This window comes from Grampus griseus, assembly GCF_964374135.1.
Source record: "Grampus griseus genome assembly, chromosome: 10".
NCBI classification, from domain to species: Eukaryota; Metazoa; Chordata; class Mammalia; order Artiodactyla; family Delphinidae; genus Grampus; species Grampus griseus.
The window spans coordinates 78,128,995-78,147,035 of NC_139004.1; the positions used below are offsets into that span (position 1 = coordinate 78,128,995).

Sequence of the window (18,041 nt, forward strand, 5' to 3'; positions counted from 1 at the left end):
GCACAGATTGAAAGCTTTGGAACTGATCTTACCTCTAAGTCTCATTTTCCTTTTCCGTATAATGGGGATAGTAAGGTTTACTTGGAGAATCATCCTAATGGTTAAATGAGTTCATGTGCTTTCAGGTGCTTAGTAGGGTGAGATCAAACCTGAGTTTGATCTCAGTGGATGATCATGGAGGAAAAGATATTTTAAGAAACAGAAAAAAATCATACACTAAGTGAATCTGTACTGGAAAAGCATTAAAGGGATGTAAAAATTGCCTCTCCTAATGTAGACATCAAGGATATAGCATCCCTTTTTCTTTATTATAGAAAAGAAGTACTGTGAAGAACCCAGAGTTACTTCATAAACTTAATTTATTTAATTACAGGAGAAATTCTTCACTTCTTTTGGAACCTTGTTCCTTCCTCCCCCCACCCAATTTGAGAATCTGATCAAGCTTTGAATTCTCCATAGAAACGTGCACATTCACATCATATTTTGCAACTTTGGGGGCACCAATCTATTCCAGGTTAAAATTACCCCCAAACATAGAGGTTGTAGACACATTTTCATTTATCTGAACACGGTCAGAAGGGAGAGGGCTCTAGCTGGGAATACCCGACGCCAAAGCCGGAGATTCTAATCATTGCTGTATGCTGGATACATTCTGTGCCCTTGAGCACTCATAATGTAGAAAAGAAGACAAATAGGGAAATGAATGAGCACAGTGCAATGTGGCAAGAGTGACAATATGCACATACACTGAAAGGAATGATGTCATGATGCAGATTGAGGAGGGAGGGCTGCAAACAATATGATTTCACAAGTGCAGCAGTGATCCCAGGGTCTTTCAGAATCTTCGGAGGTTCTGTGAACCATGTGGCATGTATTTCATCAACCTCAAAGTCCCAGATTACAGGTAACTCAAAGAATCACCCATGTCCTATCCCACTAAGTCCATCCTCCTTCTCTATATGAGAGAAATGGAACAGGGGATATGGAAGGATGGAAACTTATCAGGAGACATACCTTCATCTTTGATTGATAAGTTTTATCTCACCTATATTATTCTATAATGTCTGGAATGCCCACACCTTGAAATTCCTGAATCTTCATTCAAAATATCTGGAGGAGGGAACAGACACACCACTTCACCTTGCACACACAACCTTGTTTATGGAGGACTCTAGCTGTGTCCCAGGCCTGGAGGCCTGCTTGCTCAGCAAAGGGCTCTAACGTGGACAAACAAGAAAAGGAAGGTACTAAGGAAATGCCCTGGCCATTCAGTGATGCTCAAGTGAGCATGGGAGCAAAATTAGAGCAATTCTCTACTTTCAAGTGTATTGCTAACTCCATTTGCAGTAGCCCATCACTACTAAGTATTTCCCTTTAGACACACCTAAATTCAAATCATAGCCCTACCACCTGCCAGCCTCGGACAAGTGACCTAGCCTCTCTGAATACTGAGTTAACATGTACTGAATGCCACCTGTATCTGTGCTCCTGTCCTAAGTGTTTTACATATGTGGACTCGGCCCACCCTCAAAACAACTCTATGAAGAAGGAATTATTACTATTACCATTGAATATTGCTCAGGATCACACAGCAAGTGGGCAGAGCTGGAAATGGGACCCAAGCTATTCAGCCCCAAGGCTGGAACCCTCACTCCCAAGGCCATTGTGCCTCCAAGTGCCACAGGTCAATTTCAGCATTTGTAATAAAGGGACGATGCTGACCATTCTTCAGAGTAGTGGTTGGGTTAAACAAGACTGGTTTTGTCAATCGTTGAATACTAGGGTCCCTGACCATAAAGGGAATCCTTCTGGGAGAATCCATAGGCGTGGGAGAAATCAGGTTGGCCACAGAAAGTCACACGCCACTGACCACAGCAAGGCAACCCACTGTCTATATCAACAATGCTTTTTATCTGTTCTCTTTTTTTCATCTCGCCACCTTCTGTTTTCTGCACTACTCCCAAGTGACTATTCAAATAGATGAAACTGATAGCATTTCATTTCCTTGTGGTCTTCATTCCTGGCTACCGTGATCCTTCTTAGTGAACAAATGACTTGGCTTTTCTGAAACTGTCTGGGTTGATATGTTTCGTTTCAATTGCAATATGTTCTTTCAAAGGTGAATGATCAGAAACCATTGTTGGAAAGTCAAGAATGCACTCAGAGTCCAAGAGCCAATACAGTTTTGTTTGTTGCTTTAATTACTGTGTAGATGTGCTTAGGTTGTTTGGATTGCTGTTCTTGTTGAAGAGAATTGAAGGCACATAGCTAACCCTTCAGTAAATGTTTTTGAGCCCTACTTTTGTGTATAATGCAGGGCTAGCACTAAGCAAAGAGAAAGGAACTTCCAGAGAGCTCAGACCTGGACCTAGTCTTTCGAGTGGGGCAGGGGGTAAGGGGTACATAACAGGCTGGAGAGATAAATAAGACAAAGAGAGCTACTGTCCATTAGAAGGGTAAAGGAATAGGCTGTGGTGCTTTACAGAGGAGAGAGATTGCATCCATCTGGAATGATCACGGAAGGCTTCCTGAAGGTGGTGGCAACTGAATAGAACTTTGAAGGACATAGAGAATCTAGACTAGGATATGGTAAACCAGAAAGGGTGAAGGACATTCCAGCTATGCAGAATGTATCTGGAGAGTAGCATATGATAAAGAGACTTTATGCAGGAGGTTAATTTTTATAAAGAAAAAAGACCTCATTTGCTGGGGTAATAAATAGGGAATGAATCAAATTAGCATCTCTGACTTCATTTCTTACCATTCTCCCCTGTTCCACAATTCCTCCAATACAATACTGCCTCAGGGCCTTTGCACTTGCTGTTCCCTCTGATCTGAACACTTTTCACAGATCTTTGCAGTCACTGACTATAACAAAATACATGTTTGTTTCAAAGCACTTTACATACAGTCTTGTTTAATATTCTATGCCTGGCACAGGGAGTCTCACATCTAGTGTGTTCCTATTCCCTGCCCACCCATGTATCTATATCACTTCAAAATACTAGTTTTTATGCAAGCCTAGAAAATTGAAATTCTTGATTTCTCCTTCTGTGAAAATGGAGGTGAAAATGCTTACTTCCCTTGAAGCAGTGGTTCTCAACCTGAAGCACATTAGAATCACCCGTGGACCTTTTGAAACCACAGATGCCCAGGTCTTACACCAGACCAGTTAAGCCCAAACCTCTGCAGCTGAGACCCAGGCAGTATCAGTATCTTGACAAAACTCTCCACATGGTTTTGGTGGACAGCCCTCACTGAGAACCTCTGCTTTAGAAGGAGAAGTCAAGGGCAGTGGCCTTTCCTGATGATACTTCCCTTCCCTGCTCGCTCTGGCAGGGCGGGGTCAGTAGCAGGATCCACAGCAAAGAGACACAATCCGGAAGGCAGAAGCAATACACGTTTCCTTCCTTCCACCGAGGATAAAGGTGTGTCTCCTGTGCGCCTGGCACTGTCCAAAAGGGATGAAGAGTGTAGGGAACCAGAGAGAAGGCAATGAACCCTTTGGGTCCCCGGAAATGCTCCCATCTCTTGGAGACAAGACTGCTGACTGCAGGGTTTGGTCATGAACCAAGAACGATGTTCCAGTTAGGAGGCCGAAGGAGACTTCCCTCAGATCTTCACTGAACGAAAGGCGTTATTTCCCAGAGTGCAGTGGCATGTTCTAGAATCTCCGTCCCTTTATGAATCAGTCATTGCCTTAGTCCGTGAGGCTTGACATGCTGTTGTTCTTGCTTCTGTCTCTGACCTCATTTCCTGGTGCTCTTCCCTCCCTCAGTACCCTGCAGCCGCACTCCCCTCCTCCAGGACTTGAGATAAAATCCGCCTCCACAGAGGCCTTGAGATACCACCAAGAGCGATTCCCTTCTCGGGACTATGATGTCTGCTCTTCCCTGGGCTCTTTAACCCTCTGCTTCCATATAGTTGCCTGATTTGCTCTTCCCGGTCTCTGCTCAAATATCACCTCCTCAGAGAGGCCCTTCCTGACCTCTTTATCTAAATAGTGCCCTACTTCCTCTCCATCTCTTTGCTCTGCTTCACTTGCCTTATAGCTTTTATTGTGGTATATTTCCTGTTGGGTGGTTCATTTTCCATTTTCCCTGATAGAGTGTAAGCCCAAAGAGCTGGGACTTGTTCACTGCTGTATCCCAGCTCCTAGCACAGTGCCCAGTACAGAGTGAATGCACAATAAATGTTTGTCATATGAATGAATTCAATAAGGTTTTATTCTGATTGTATTCATACGTATATTTATTTTCTATTAAAGGCAAGTGATACTAGACTTTTAATTCGAGGTAAATGGTCTACTTTTTTTTTTTTTTTTGCGGTATGCGGGCCTCTCACTGTTGCGGCCTCTCCCGCTGCGGAGAACAGGCTCCGGACACGCAGGCTCAGCGGCCATGGCTCACGGGCCCAGCCGCTCCGCGGCATGCGGGATCTTCCCAGACCGGGGCACGAACCCATGTCCCCTGCATCGGCAGGCGGACTCCCAACCACTGCGCCACCAGGGAAGCCCTGGTCTACTTTTTAAATGAGTTAGCGTCAGGAAAAGAGGAATCAATTTAAAGAAAGATATTAAGTAAGTGGAGGCATAAGTGATCCACAGATGTGATATGACTCACGAGAGTGATGCAAATGACCGGCATTTGGGAAACACTGGTCTAGAAGCAGATCGGCAAACAAAGAAAGAAGCACAAGCCTAGAAGTAAGGGGAATATCATCTAGTCATCCAAATCAGGATGCTGAATGATAAACTTGGCCTACCTGCAACTGCAGTCTCTTACAGTGTTGAGGTACAATTCATCTGGCATTTGCTGAACATCAGCTATGAGCTCAGTGTGACTGGGGGGTAAGTGAGATATAGCATCCAATCCCATTTTCAAAGGTGAACCTCGGAGATAGCCATGGGCCCTATGACAGTAGAAATCAAAATGTGATCAATGCTACAGGAAAGGTCCAAAGAGACCACAGAAGGGTAGCATTTGTTTCTCTGGAGGTAATCAGGAAACCCTTCTCTGAAGAGGAGAAATTTGCATGGGACCTTGAAGAACGGGTAAGATTTCAATAGGCAGAAATGGGGGCCAAACCGAGGCATTCTGGACAGAGGGAACACCAGGCAGAATAACAGCAAATAATATATGGAAATGAGCTCACAGGGCACAGTGAAAAAAAATATCTATGGGGGGCTGCTTGGAGAGGCCTGACCAGGCGGGGCTTGGGTCAGCAGTGCTGGCCGGGGTTTGCTGTTGAGGCCGGGTCTCCGCCACTGGGCCTGGGAAGATGGTGCTGGGTGGTTGCCTGGTGAGTGAGTTACTTCTCTGCGGCCAGGAGGCTTTGCTGATGGGGAATCTCCTTCTGCTGCATTGTGTCTCTCGGAGCCACTGGCACAACACTACCGCTGAGCCCGAGCCCACATCCGCTGGCACTACCCACTCGGAGGGCGCCACCTGCTCTGTGAGCTGGGGCTATGGCGACCCCACTCTCCAGTCATCCCTTGCTCTTACCTACCCGATGAATTTATAGTGTGAAGACCCAGCGGACCATGTTGGAAATGCAACGGCTTCCCAGGAACTTGGTTATGGCTGTCTCAAGTTCGGTGGCCAGGCCTACAGTGGTGTGGAGCACACCTCCGTCCAGTGCCGCGCCCTGGACGGAATCGAATGTGCCAGTCCTAGGACCTTCCTACGAGAGAATAAACCTTGTATAAAGTGTACTGGACAGTACTTCCTAAGCACTTTGCTCTACTCCTTCTTCCTGGGGTGTTTTGGAGTAGATCGTTTCTGTCTGGTACACGCTGACACAGCAGTAGGGAAGCTCTTGACACTTGGAGGACTTGGGATTTGGTAGTTTGTTGACCTTATTTTGCTTATTACTGGAGGGCTGACGCCAAGTGACAGCAGCAATTAGTGCACAGTTTACTAAAAAGAGTTGCTGCCGTGGCCCAGAGAGGCAAGTCTCCTGAATTCACCTCTACAGGCTCAGAACTCTTCCTTGTTATCAGACCTGACCATTACCTCCCTCTTTGGAGGGAATGGCTTTGGCGGGGGAGGTTTCTTTGGACTGTGGATTTTCAACCCAAACTTTACTTTGCAGACTAGAAATGACAAGCAAACAGTATTGTGGGTATCAAGTTTGTACCTTTCCTCATGTACAAAAAATATAAAGGATAGTGATTAACTTATAAGCTGCAGAAGGGTTTCCATAGTCTTTATTTCTGTGCACTGCTGTATAATCAATCCTTTGGAGCAAGTGGACCCAACAGGATAAGTAAAGTGAATATTTTTAGCCTTGTGCCTTTTGTGACTGAGTCCTCATGAGGTGAAGATCGGAAGCTGAACCAATGAAAATCTTCAGCAGAAGTAGAAACGGCGATGGATTTTAATACACAATGAAATTCTGACTTTCTGAATTTAAATTGCAGAATAAATGTTGCCAACCTGGAATGCTCGTTTGGGTGTTTTCAGTAGGTAGAGTGAAACTCAAAATTATATTCGTTGTGCTTAAAGCTAAGCATTTGAACTGAGCCTGTTAATAAACCCTATTGTTTCATCATTATTATGTCCGAGAGGGAATATATCCAGTACAGTAATTTCCTCTTTCCAATTATGTTTTGGGTAGCTGAACATGGCTGAGTTCAGCTATCCTCTTGGCAGACTTTTCCTACCAAAAAAGTAGTATTTACCAGTTTAGAGAGTCCATGCTGTAGACTGGTAAAAAAGAAAACAAGATTTCATACCAGTAACTATAAATCTGTTCTTCATGATTGGGTAAGAAAATATGAGGGGCCTCGTGCCCTTGGAAAGAAAAGCAGACTCTTCCTTAAAGGATATTACTACTTACTGCTGGGTAAAGTTAGGATGTGATTCGGAGGGCAAAGAGAAACTGAACACATTCTGTCAAAATAAGCATGGTACCAGCATCTCTCAGTGTGGGTTACAGCAGTCAGTCATAGGGAAAGAGACAGCCAAGGTTTTGAGTTCCCAAATCACTGGGAATAAAAGAAAATGTTCTGAATTATAAGTGTTTTTTTTTTTTTTAAGAAGATGTTGGGGGTAGGAGTTTATTAATTTATTTATTTTTGCTGTGTTGAGTCTTTGTTTCTGTGCGAGGGCTTTCTCTAGTTGTGGCAAACGGGGGCCACTCTTCATCGCAGTGCGCGGGCCTCTCACTATTGCGTCCTCTCTTGTTGCGGAGCACAGACTCCAGACGTACAGGCTCAGTAGTTGTGGCTCACGGGCCTAGTTACTCCGCGGCATGTGAGATCCTCCCAGATCAGGGCTCGAACCCGTGTCCCCTGCATTAGCAGGCAGATTCTCAGCCACTACGCCACCAGGGAAGCCCCACTATAAGTGGTTTTTAAAACTTAGTTCCCATCCCTTGCAATCTGAGTTGAAAAGAACTGTTAAATATAAGGTAAAAATGGGGTTTGGAAGGTAAATCAAACTAAGAGCATGCTATTTGGGCAACTTATAAATTCTAGAAACAATCAAAGTAGAACTGCTCAAAGTTTAGTCTCATAATAATTGACATAAAGACCAAGAATCCCAGTTAAAATAACTCTGAATATGCTCTGTCATTATAAAGCAGTTTTCCTAAGAGTTTCAGCTTTATTATCCCTGATTAATATGACCACTGTTCTTATGGTATTAAATGGTGGCAATTATGTAAAAGTTAAAACAGATTTTTCTATTTTGTCCTGAAAGTTCTGTACCACATTGACCTTAACCTTCTTTATAACAGTAATAATTGATGGATTCTTACTTATAATCTCTACACTCTAAGGCAGTATATTTTAAATTGTTGTGGGTCATGAAGAAACTGGACCTTCTCCCCAGAAAAATGAACAGAAACATAAAATTTTGCTTAGAACTTAAGAGGGTTCAAGGATGCCCCCTTTTTTTTTTTTTTTTGTTTTGCGGTACACGGGCCTCACTGTTGCGGCGTCTCCCATTGCGGAGCACAGGCTCCGGACGCGCAGGCTCAGCAGCCATGGCTCACGGGCCCAGCCACTCCGCGGCATGTGGGATCCTCCCGGACTGGGGCAAGAACCCGCGTCCCCAGCATCGGCAGGCAGACTCTCAACCGCTGCGCCACCAGGGAAGCCCAAGGATGCCCCTTTTTAAAAAGAAAAAGAAAAAAAAAAACTTGTAAGAAAAATCTGGAAAACAAACTAAAATTGAAATCTTACCCCAAATAAGATACTACTTTAAAACCACAAATCCTGCTTCATCTCACAAGTTAAAAAAAAAAAAAAAAATCTCCTTAAGGATATTCACAAACCCCATAAAAAGCTATTTTCTTTTAAAAATAAAAGTAAAAAATAAAAAATCATTAATTGTTAATGTTTCCAGGAGGAAGAGCTTGGGTAAAGAGGTAAAAGTCTGTAAGTTATTAAATTTTCTATTTTATAGAAGAAGCCCTTCTCACAGAAAAGGTGATGGGGATCAAAGTTGTTTCCACTGCTAGGCAACAGCCTGAGAATCTTTATATTCCTCTGTGATGATCTGCATTTTTCAGTTTCAGTGTGGCTTCTAGGTGATGCCCATCCTCTGTATTCACAAACCCTGGCCAGATGTGATACAACCTGAAAAACTATTTGAATAAAGGAATATTTTTTTAAATGGGAAAAAAAATATCTATGGACTTCAGTGGAAAACCCATGTAGCACTTGCAATCTGCCTGCTTTCATGTCTCTTTGTATAACTGATGGCAGATGCATCACCCAAAAGGCATTTCAGGCGATTGTGTCCACGTCCTCACAGAGAGGAGCTTCAGGAAGACATCTCTACTTCCAAATAACAACCTCAAATCCACTCTTTATTTCTGAAAAGAAAATACCTGGGAAACCCCATCCTGTCATTTCCATTGTTATTGCACAGGCAGTGATCAACCACTGCCCTAGATTTGCATTAAAGGGATGCCTGTCCTTGATAAAAAAAAAAAACTCCAGAGAATGGGGGCATTACTTGCCAGAACCCTGAGAAGCTCTGTGGACCAGGAGCTGCTCTTCATCAGTGCCAGGAATACAGATAAATCTACCCTTGGAACTACCCGGAGTCCACCCCGAGCAAAAAGCCTCTTAATGAAGCCCTTCCTCTCAAGAGGAAAAGAATCCTTGAAAAGAGATGTCCTCTGGTAGCCAAATGCATAAGGCTTCCTGCTCCCTCTCCCCAGCAACCCCCTGATGGGTAATTAATGTCTTTTGCATGGCTTTTTCCTGCTCCTTTGCCATACCACGCCCCCCATGTGTCAAGCCCATGACCTTGGTGATCATTTTTAAAACTTAGTATGATTTAATCTGGCACTTTATCTTCCCATTGTGCTTCAGAGTTAGCATCCTACTTAATTTTATCCAAGGCCTTTGTCTTGAGTTACAGCATGGAACAGAAGATTCTAGGGAGGACGTTATATTAAATAATGCATAGAGAAATGAACCGTTCTTCCTAGTGGTTCAGGAGCTCCTGCTGGTTCCTAGCTCTTCCCACATGCTAATACCTCATTTTGAGAAAACTTCCACTTCGAAGAATACTACGGGAGAGAAATCTCCCTTTCTCTCTCTGTCTCTGTCTTTCTCTCTGTGTGTGTCTGTTTCTCTCTCAATTAAAAAGCAACCCATGAATTGAACCTCTCTGTTAATCTCCCTTTGTCATTAACATCTCATTTTAAACCAAAGCGCCCTTCACAGAATGTTAATGGCTGTTACACAACCTGAATTTGGAGTCAAATAAACTTTACGGAAAACTGAGTTAAACCAAGCTAAGTAGGTATATTTACCGAGGTCACAGAATGAAGCCTTAATAGGTGGCTCTACACTATTAATCTTCAAGAAGGCTGTGTAATTTGCAGCATTTCCCAAAGTGAGTGTTTCCATGGAACCCTTTTTTGATGGAGTATCTGGAGAGACATGGGTTCATCAGCTAAGTGTTAAACTAGCAAAAAGAGGCCTATGTCGACAACAGATGCTCAGATTTCCCCCTGAGATTCCAACTCCCTGCACAGCTACGATTGTTGCCTGAAAAACCACTAGGTAGGCCAAGTCGTGGGAGTTGTGTTGAACTGGGAAGAGAGGTGGGAATATTCCCTGCAGTTTCCAATCTAGCTTCCCTCCAATCTTCTCATCTGTGTAATGGGGTAATAAATACGTACCTTGAATTGCTAATAGACTTGTCTAATTTGGAATAATATCAGTAAAAACACTCAGCTAAGTAGCAGATGCAAAGGATACATTGAGTAAATAGTCGCTGGTATGCCAAGGTCCTCTAGGGGCTGCTTCTCAAATTTTACTATCTATGCAATCTCACAGGAGCTTGTTACAATGCACATCCTGATTTGGGTCTGGGATGGGGACCGAGATTCTCTGAACTTATTCTCCTAGTTTGAGGACTGTACTTTGAGAAGCAAGCATCTCAGAGATACAAAAGGAAGTGAACAGTCTCAACTTTTTAAAGAGTTATAATATATGGAGGGAACCTAGACATGCAGTCAGCTAGCTGAATGGCCAGCAGAGTGCTGGTACAAACAGTCCACTTTGGAGGGCAGTGTTACTCTTGCTCACTCAGGATTGATGGGGGAGTTTTCCCTTTGAACTGACTTTGAATGATGAGTAGACTTTGAGCAGACCCGGCGTCCTGGGTTCTGGCTGTGCCAGGAAGGCAGCACACTCCCAGAAGTGGGAAAGCATATGGGAAACTTAGGAGATGCTCAGGGGGCGTAGAACAAAAGACACGGTTTGGAGAAGGAGGTATGTATAAAGTGGACCACTGACCTGGATGTCTGAGTCTCAGGTATCAAGAAAATACAATCTAGGAGAGTTTTAAGCAAATGTATGAGTTTCCCAGAGCTGCTGTAACAAAGTACCACAAACTGCATGGCTTAAAACAACAGATATTTATTATCTCATAGTTCTGAAGTCTAGAAGTCTGAGACCAAAGTGTCAACAGGGCCAGGCTCCCTCTGAAACCTGCAGGGGAACCATTCCTGGCCTCTTCCTGGATCCTGGAGGTTTGCTGGCAGTCCTTGGCATTTCCTGGCTTAGTCGTCACATGGCGTTCTCCCTATGTCTCTGTCTTCACGAGGCCATCTTCTTGTAAGGGTACGAATCATATTGGATCAGGGGCCCATCCTACTCCAGCATGGCATCATTTTAATTAATTACATCTGCAGTGACCCTATTTCCAAATAAGGTCACAGTCTGAGGTACTGGGAATTAAGAATTCAGCATATCTTTTATGGAGGACTCAATTCAACGCATAACAGCAAATATGTATGCCCCCTTTGGGCCCCAGAAATCTCCTCTGCCCTATAGGATAAACTTCAGAAATGACTTTTTCCCACTGGGAAAAAATGAAGGACCATAGCGCTGAAGACCTCTGCCTTCTCTATCTACACCCCTTCCCAAGTATGAAAGATCGTCAGGACATCCCATTGGTCACTGAACTAAGCTGGAAATTCAGGACACTGAGGCTGGGGAAATCAGGGTAGCATTAGAATTCCCACTGAAGCCTTCTTTCCTCTTTTATGCCGACTTCCATAGGAATGTTATGTCGTTCCCAAGGAGCTTCTGGGAGTGTGAGACCCAGAAGCACCATCCCTAATGTGTTCACACAGCAGAGTTCAATAAAATAATGACGTACAAAGTCTTTCTTCCTAAACTCGGTAAGAAGCAGTGGCCTTCCATTTTTTCCCTTTGCTCTTGTCCAATAGAAGACTAATGTAAACACTGTCCACAATGTGAATTTTGTAGGTAGGTGAAAGGCGGCACTGGGCTACTTATTTTATCAAATTTAATTGGAAAATTAAATTTAAAATTTATTTATTTATTTAATTAAAATAAATTTTAATTAAATTTAAAAATTAAATCTTGGAAAAATGGGAACTTTTTTTTTTTTTTTTGGTATGTGGGCCTCTCACTGTTGTGGCCTCTCCCGTTGCGGAGCACAGGCTCCGGACGCACAGGCTCAGCGGCCATGGCTCACGGGCCCAACTGCTCCACGGCATGTGGGATCTTCCCGGACCGGCGCACGAACCCGCGTTCCCTGCATCGGCAGGCGGACTCTCAACCGCTGCGCCACCAGGGAAGCCCAAAATGGGAACTTTTTGAAAGAAGAAGTGGCTTTCTGTCTTTCAGTTATATACTCTCTGGCTAGATAGACGAATTCGTTGTCACCTAGGTACACAACAGCCAAATAACACTGCCTCCTAATGTCTTCAAGGTTAGCAGCATGAAAGGAGCATTTCACGCAAAACCCCTGCCAGTGTGACCGGGAACAGTAATAAGTTTTTCAAGCCCGTTCTGTCAGACCAATTGTCCATCCCAGATTTATTCAGAGCATCCTTTCTCTGTTAAAATGGAGAAGAACGTTGGCCATGTTATGTGGGCAGAAGAAAGGAAGATGTGGAAATAAAAGGATGTGAAAGGAATATCTGTTTTCAAGGCAGCTGAAAACGAGTTGCAGGCTTGGTGTAGCCGCTGTTCCCATTTGAAGAAAAGAAGCCCACGTGGCTACTTGGAAGTGGTAGTTAATTTTAAACCATATTTAAAGACTGCTGAGAAACACATTGGCCCCAATTCAGACCACGGTCAGTTGTCTCTTGGTCCCACTGACTAGAATGATGCAAACACCAGGCCCCAGACATATTAGGCAGAGACCAGCAAGGTTTGACACCCTTATGTTCTCAGTCCTGTCCTAAGCAATTTAGTACGTTGGCCAAGAAGGCATAAACCTTGAAAAGACAACCCACAGAATGGGAGAAAAATCTTGCAGGTCATAAACTGAAAAAGGGACTTGAATCCAGAATATATAAAGAACTCTAACAATTGGCAATAAACAGGCAATTCAGTTTTTAAATGGACAAGGATTTGAATAAACATTTATCCAAAGAAGACATACAGATATCCAATAAGCACATGAAAGTACGCTCAACATCACTAGTCATTAGGAAAATGCAAATCAAACCCCACTAAAATGTCTAAAATTAAAAAGACAGATAATAACAAGTATTGACAACGATGAGGAAAAATTGGATTTTCCTACATTGCTAGTGGGATTGTAAGTGGTACAGCCACCTTGGAAAATGGTTTGACAGTTTCTCAGTATTAGGAAAATATGAGTCAGAGAAATTATGTAACTTGCCCAAGGTTGTTAAATCATATGATTTTACATAAACATACTCATATGTTTAACTTACATGTTAAACATAAGAGTATGTTTATGTAAAATCATATGATCCAACAATTCCGCTCCTCAGTGTATACCTAAGAGAAGTGAAAGCATACATCCAAACAAAAATCTGTGCAAGGATGTTCCTAGCAGCATTATTTTTAACAGTCCAAAAGTAGAAACAACCCAAATGTCCATCAGCTAATGAATGGATAAGCAAGATGTGGTATATCCATACAACGGAATATTATTCAGCAATATAAAAGGAATGTTCAACAACATGGATGAACTTTGAAAACATTATGCTAAGTGGGACTTCCCTGGCAGTACAGTGATCAAGACTCTGTGCTTCCACTGCAGGGGGCACAGGTTCGATCCCTGGTCGGGAAAGTAAGATCCTGCATGCAGCGTGGCACAGCCAAAAAAAAAAAAAATATATATATATATATATATATATATATATATATATATATGCTAAGTAAAAAACCCAGTCACAAAATGCTACATATTGTATGATGCTATTTATATGAAATATCTAGAATATGCAAATTTATGGAAACAGAGTATATTAGTAGTTTCCAGGGGTAAGGAATGGGAGAATGGAGTATGACTACTAATGGATAGGAGACTTCTTTGGGGGTGATGAAAATGTTCCAAAATTAGACAGCGGTGTAAGTTGCTCTGTGACTGTACTAAACTCTATAAATATACAAAAAAACACTGAATTGCACACTTTAAACAGGTGAATTTTGTGGTATTATATTATGGTTAATTATATTTCAATAAAGCTGTTGCTTAACCCTAAAAATCATGGTCAGTCATCATCCCTGTGTGATGGTAAGTTTGTGGAGTGACTTGTCGTTCCCGAGACGTGCTATTTTCATACATTTCTATACCTATCCACTCACCTTACCGTTCGTCTACAAACTTCTTCTCACTTTCCTTTCCCCATTCTAACCCCTTTCCTGCCATGTAAATGTTCTATTTCTCTTTCATGAGTTGGCTTAGATTTCATCTCTACTAGGAAATCTCCCTGAATCCCTAGTTCAACCTTGAGCTGCTTTTATCTGAAGGTTCCAGTGAACGTTATACACGTCTTCTTTCCAGCAAAGATCATATTCCATGGTAATTATCTGTTTAAGTGTCTGTGTTCCCACTAGTGTATAAGCTCCTTGAGGCATTGTCTTTGTGTTTTGAGGTATGGTACGATGTCTGGCACATAATGGGTACTTAGAAATGTTTACTGATTGAATAAATGAATGAATGCTTAAAGATAGAAAATATAATGTTTCCGCGTTGAAGGATTCTATGATATCAGGATATTGTCTGATCTCAGAAAGTGTCTTGGACTTAAACCTTAAATACTTCTGTGTGATAAATTCAGATTACCTGTGGAAATCAATGCTACAGTAAATAAATACTGGCCTTCTAAATGTGAGACGCTAACTCAGTCCTTACATGTCTCAGGATAAGCTGAGCTCCCTAGGATGAACAAGTAATTTTTTCTACTTCATGGAATACTCTTGTACAATTAACCAGCTATGTTGTAGGATCCTAAAACATTTCACTGGAGAATTTAGTCTTGGTTGTCAATAAGCCCAAGATATTTTAAGCTTTGAATCTTAAGTCTCTTGTGGTGGGAAATAGAGCCTCTGGTGAATAAATTTTATCCAGATTACTGTCCTTCTAAAACAATATCTCAATGCTCTGCTACTTAGGCACATTGTGGGTTGAAACATCTGAACAAAGTTATCACATAGACAAATGGATTAAGAATATACAATGGGGCTTCCCTGGTGGCACAGTGGTTGAGAGGCCGCCTGCCGATGCAGGGGACACGGGTTCGTGCCCCGCTCCAGGAAGATCCCACATGCCGCGGAGCGGCTGGGCCTATGAGCCATGGCCGCTGAGCCTGCACGTCCAGAGCCTGTGCTCCGCAGCGGGAGAGGCCACATTGGTGAGAGGCCCGCGTACCGCAAAAAAAAGAAAAAAAAAAAAGAATACACAATGAATTTTGATCAATAAGACTTTTGGACTCAAATCCCAATATATAAGCAGCTGGTGGCATCTGAGAGATGAGAAGTCACCATCCATGAGCAAAACAGACCCTCAAAAAATTGCCTTCATGGAGTTTACATTATAGAAGTGGAAGAAATGTAAGGGGAAATAATTTCAGGCAGAGAGAATAATTAAGGTAAATGTGATAAGATGTTTGGTAAACTGAAGGAGAACAGGGCGACTGGGACATAATGAACATTAGAAAGCAGTGTGATCATTAATATTATTCCCCGTGGCAGACAGACTTATTGGTCACAATTCTTTATCCACTTCCCCAAACTAGTTTTTGCAAAGCCACCTTTTGTCGCCATGGTCACATAGAGACAGATTATATTTCCCTACCCGTTGATGTGGAGTTTGGCAGGTGACTTGCTTTGGCCAATGGAAGGTGGGCAGAATGGTATGTCATTTTCCAGATGAGACCTTAACAGGCATGGCGTATTGCTGCTTACCTTCCTGTGCCTCTTCCATCAGCAAGAAAAGGTCTCCAGGTGGTTGTGCCCCCCTTCATCCTGAGCACCAGAATTAACATGAATACACCAAGCAGAGCTACTCCAGCCAACCTAGGGACACAAAGGCAGAGGTTGTTATAAGCCTCTGAGTTTGGGCATGATTTATTATGCAGACTTACCATGGCAATAGTTTACCCATACAGTCTTCAGTACTAATCTTACACACTATTAGTATACCTTTCTTTCTATTTTTCACTTTTTTAAACATTATTTATTGTTTATATAATCTACAGTTACCAAAACATTTCTGAAAATGGCAGGTCATCTGTAAGCCATAAATGAAACAAACATGAGCCTAACTACTTTACTGGAAAGAATGAACCTCACCTGACCAGACTCCTAATTTATTCCAGCCATTGTTTAGTAGAAGGAAACAAAGGCCTTTTCTCTTTTCCCCGTTTCTGTTTCCACCTCTACACCAGGACATCTATTCTTCAGTTCCATAGTTTGAAGGTTTTCCATTACTTAAAAAAATATACAACTCTGTAGCTTGTAGTGTATGTTTTGGCATCGTTGTATGTTAGTATTAGTCACTCAGTAGATGGGCGATTCCTCAACAAAGAAAAATCCACCGAACGAAGTGTGAAGTTATTTTTATAAATATACGCTGTTTATGGCTCATTTTCAGAATTTACAGTTCCTAGGTGAAATTTTCCAAAAAGGGGTCAAGCTTTCATAACTTTGTATTCCAAACTTGAACCTAACAGGAATACAAAGAGAAAATTAAGCTCATCAGCTGTGATGAGAACTATCATAGGACTTCCTTGTCTTGAATCTAAATACTAAAAATTTTCTCAAAATATATCAGTCACTCAGCAAGGAGTTCTTGGGTGTAGGTCCACAAAACATGTCAAGCCATACAGAGGCAAGGGGTTCGGGATGGGGAAAATGGGTGAAGTCAGTCAAAAGGTGCAAACTTCCAACTATAAGATGAATAAGTATTACCTGGGGGTATAATGTACAGCATGCTGACTGTAGTTAACAATACCGTATTCTGTATTTGAACGTTGCTAAGATCATAAAAGTTTTCATCACAAGAAAAAAAATTGTGACTATATGTGGTCATGGATGTTAACTAAACTTATTATGGTAATAATTTCGCAATATATACATAAATCATTATGTTGTATACCTAAAAATAATACAAGGTTGTATGTCAATTACATCTCAATTAAAAGAAAAAGGGTGAGATCCCTGCCTTACGTAAATGTACCCTGAGAAATGACTCTAACAGTTGAAACTGCTGGGAGCTGTCTTAATTCGGGTACCCCACAAGGCAGACCTTGTGACAAAGACTTGGGAACAGGGAGCTCCTATGTGAGGTGATCCCAAGAGGCACAAGCAAAAAAGTGAAGAAAGTGAGACAGAGAAGGGAGAAAAGCCAAAAGAATTTGCATTAGTGAGCAGGTTACCACCATGGGCAACTGGGACCCGATCCTGCTGGCATCCTCTGAGAAATTGTATGGAACACACCCAAGGCCCCTAAGACCAGGGGCCAGGGAGGCTGGGACTTTTATCCCCAAGTGTTTACAGGCTGCATTCAAGAGAGTTAACCCCGCACACACTTCCAACTGCCCTTCTCTGCAGCAGAACAGGCTTCCTCGGGCCAAGGGAGGCCCTCAGACAGAGAAGAGAGCATAAGATGGGAGCTTTATCAACATCTCCAGCAGCTGCCTGCACTCAGGTAGGCCAAGGAAATACAGTACAAGGCATCACCTGTGTCTGCGACATGGCACACAGCTATTCGTTCCATCAGATATAATGATAGTATTTAGTGAGCACTTACTCTGTACCAGGCACAGTGCTAATAAGCTTTTTATGTATATCATATCATTTAATCCTTGCAGCAACCCGAAGAAGTAGATACTGGGATTAGCATCCTCTGCAGACAAAGAAATTGAGAAATTTGCTAAGGCGACAAAGCAACTAAATGGTGGAGGTTTGAACGTGGGTAGTCAGACTCCAGGGGTCTAAACAACACTTTACTCATGAAGGGCTAAGTGCAGAAAACAGAAGCACGGGTAACGCAAAGATGGGGAAAGTAGTGAGGCATGTAATCCTCAGAAAAGGCTTCATTGTGGAAATGTACTTGAGTAGTACTTTAAGTGGGAAAGTGCAGAAAAAGAGACGAGCCTGTGCATGATAAGGACGGGGGAGAGGAAGACGGAAGGGAGCTGTAACATAAGGAGCATGAATTCAGCAAGATATCCTCATTGGAGAGTACACAGAGCTGGTCCTTGTTGTGGAGTAAGGCACATATAATATTGCATGTAATTCTATGTTTATTATCATCTAAATCTTCATCTCATAA

General features: G+C 42.5%; 1 protein-coding gene and 1 pseudogene across 2 annotated transcripts in view; both read left to right on the forward strand.

The window, feature by feature from the left end:
• The window catches only part of SYNPR (synaptoporin), a 287,678-nt gene that overhangs the window by 211,783 nt on the left and 57,854 nt on the right, over positions 1 to 18,041 (forward strand). The gene's annotated exons all lie outside the window — the stretch shown is intronic.
• On the forward strand, positions 5,281 to 5,922 carry LOC309828646 (TM2 domain-containing protein 2-like; annotated as a pseudogene). Its single transcript has one exon. The product of its transcript is annotated as a TM2 domain-containing protein 2-like (transcript).